Consider the following 3,538-nt stretch of genomic DNA (forward strand, 5'->3'; position numbering starts at 1 on the left):
ACAGAGAAACAAGATGGTTGTGGATGACTAAATGTGATTTAAAACCAGAAACGGAGGCTCTAATCTGTGCTCCCCCAGTGCAAGCACTAAGAACAAACTACATAAAATGCAGAATAGACAACACATGAGAAAGTGGTAAGTGCAGAATCTGTGGACAGAATATTGAAACCGTATGGCATATTACCAGTCAATGTACGCCACTAGCGCAGAAGGAATATACGAGACGCAATGACAATAAAGCCAGGCTTGACCAATGGACACTTTGCAACAAGTATGGACTTGACAGAGAAAAAAAGTGGTACGACTAAAAACCCGAAGGCATCATCGAAAATGATAATGCAAAGATCCTGTGGGATTTTATGATTCAGTGTGACCATGAGACAGAGAATAGCAAGCCGGATATAGTGTCATTTGAGAAAGAAAAAAAACTATGCTGGATCATAGATATAGCATGCCCAGCTGACAACAAGGTATGCGATAAGGAAGAATGAAAAGTCGATAGGTATGACTGGTTAGCTTGGGAGGTAAAACAGTTGTGGTCGATGAAAAAGGTGGTAGTGGTACCAATAATTTTCGGAGCCATGGGAACAGTGAGTAAAAATCTTGAGAAGTACATGAAGCAAATAGGGGCTGCAATAAGGGTGGAGCACTTGCAGAAAGCAGCACTGCTTAGAACCGCTCGAAAAATAAGAGTTGTTACCTCAGTTCACTGACATTGTAGTTCATCTACAGCGTTGCAAAGGCAATGATAATAATGATGATGGGTTCATATTTTTCCACAAAGGCAGCAGTTTCCGGGGAAGGGACTAGTCTATTACATCGACCCCAGTGTGTCACTGGTACTTAATTTATCGACCCCCGAAAGTATGAAAAGCAACATAGCCTTCTGCGGAATTTGAACTCAGTGCATAGCAACAAACAAAATACTGCTAAGCACTTTGTCCAGCGCGCTCACGATTCTGCCACCTCGCCACCTTGGTGCCAACTCAATAGCAACAACAACAATGACGATGACCACACAACTACAAATAATAATAATAATAATAATAATGATAATAATAATAATAATAATAATAATAATAATAATAATAATAATAATAATAATAATAATAATAAGGATGTTGCTTTCTTTTGATGTGGAAACCTTTGTCTAGTATTATTAGTGAGATATGATTTCATCGTTTGAAGTGGAAACTCTATTGCCAGGGAAACAAAAAAGGTGTTGTCACAGGAAGATCTGAGGTATTAAAGACCAATTTGTAATAGACAAGATAATATTGAACGGTTGTAAGAGAAGGCATGAACTTGGCAATGGTCCGGTTAGATTCAAAAAGCGAGAAAAAAAAAAGTTAAAATATGTTTGATTCGATTTGGAATGACAAACTGATTTCATAGGATATAACATGACTGACTGGAAGTTTGAAGTGAAATCTTCAAAGTTGAAATAAATAGAGAAATCTGTCAAGAAGACATTCTAGCATCACTATTGTTTGTTTAATGCTGAATTTACGAAAAATAAGTTATTGGATACGACATAAAAAAAAAAAAAATAATAATAAAAAAATAAAAAAAGAGTCTCAAACAAAGCTACTATTCATGGGTGATCTGAAGATGTATGGAAAAATCAAAGATCGACTAGAAGAAGTAGTAAATGATGATGTTGTGTTCAGCAAAGATATAGGAATACTTTGCGAAATTAAGGGATGTATGTTACTTTTACAGAGAAATTTAGTGATATGACTTGATTGTTTCAGAAGGCGGCCAAGTGATGAAAGACAGACAGAAGGATGGCTATATATACTTACAGCAAAACAAAAGACGAAAGCGGGCGTATAAACAACAAACAAGTGTATTAGTTTAACGCTCGGGAAGGTGAGAAAGTCTTTTGCGTTTCGAGCCTACGATCTCCAACAGAAAGGAACACGAGGAAATAAACAGAGAGAACAAACAAACTTTTGGAGCCAGCAGTCAATCATGGTGGCTGGTTGGACAATGGTAATTATATATGTATACACACAGACATGCAGGAAGTAAATAGACACCGTTAATTTTCAAAATTAATATGTTTTAATATGTCTTAATATGTTTTCAACGGTGTAGAATTTACAATGTAATCATTCTTTTTCATTCTAGGTGCCATTATATTAAACATTTGCGAAGAATAACCATGCCACGCACAAAAAATTCAGCAGAACTGTAAGATTTTCAAAGCGGTCGTATTGTTGGGCAATCTGAGGCTGGTCTTAGCCAGCGAAACATTGCTGAGGTTGCTCAGACGATGTGTAGGACAGACTGGACCAGCTATAAAGGGTTTAGCTTATGGTCTTTTGATTGTAGTAGTTTTATGTATTCACTGCCTTGTTCCTTTATGTCGTTCTGTATTTCTTTTAACTTATGTATTTTGGATAAGCCGTAGATGTTGCTGGATTTTATGTTCACTCACAATAAGAACAATTTTCCATTAACCTAATCGGTTATTCTATATCAGTGTTTCCCAATCTACTCCCCAACCTCCCGGCCCCAAAATAACTTTCCAGAAAAATGTTTAACCCACCGGTGGTTACAAAAGAAAAAAGAAATTTCTATATTTCATAATTATATACTTTCCTTAAAAAAATATCCACAATAGCGTATTAAAATAGTGATTATACTGCAGCAAACAGTCTTCACACAGTATTCTTGGCTGGAAGGATTGGTTTAGCTCGGCTGAGTATAGGTGTAATACGTTTGCTTTGAAAAATGTTTTTCACAATTCCATGTCACATTGAAAAGAAACCGAGATGAAAATTTTGGATCTCATGCCCCACTACAATTTTCCCAGTCCCCACCGGTGGGATGTACGACCCACATTGGGAATCCCTTCTCTATACTTTCGGAGAGTATAAATTTATTATTCTTAAACAAGAATATTCTTGACTGTGACTTCGAAGTCACTGTCAACAATATTCTTGTTTAAGAATTATAAATGTATGATATATATATATATACATATATATATATATATATATATATATATATATATATATATATATATATATATATATATATATATATATATATATGCATACACATATTATATATATAAAATATATGCAAATATATATGTATGTGTATATGTATAATATATATACATGCATGCGTGTGTGTGTGTGTGTGTGTGTGTGTGTGTGTGTGTGTGTGTTACGATTTTGAATTTGTTTTCCAAATGTGAAATCGTGTGTTGAAATAGGTGTAGTTGTATTTCGGGACGATCATTTTTGTTTTCTTGGAAAATCGTTGAAGTGGTCAGAGGTGTGTGACGAACGATTTCTAGACAATGGCCATACAAGAAGAACAGTAGTAAAGAAGTGAAGAACGAATATATAGGGCGTGTGTGTATTTGGCAAAAAGAAAAAGAGAAAAATAACTGAACGTTCCGAAATCTAACAATATATTCATATGCATGCATCCATTCATTCATTCACAGGGAATTTTATTTATAGTAAAATACATTTATCCAAAGTGCTGCACAGGGGATCTGACGCACAAGAAGGCTACT

This window comes from Octopus bimaculoides, chromosome 9 (assembly GCF_046866305.1).
Source record: "Octopus bimaculoides isolate indiv1 chromosome 9, ASM4686630v1, whole genome shotgun sequence".
NCBI classification, from domain to species: Eukaryota; Metazoa; Mollusca; class Cephalopoda; order Octopoda; family Octopodidae; genus Octopus; species Octopus bimaculoides.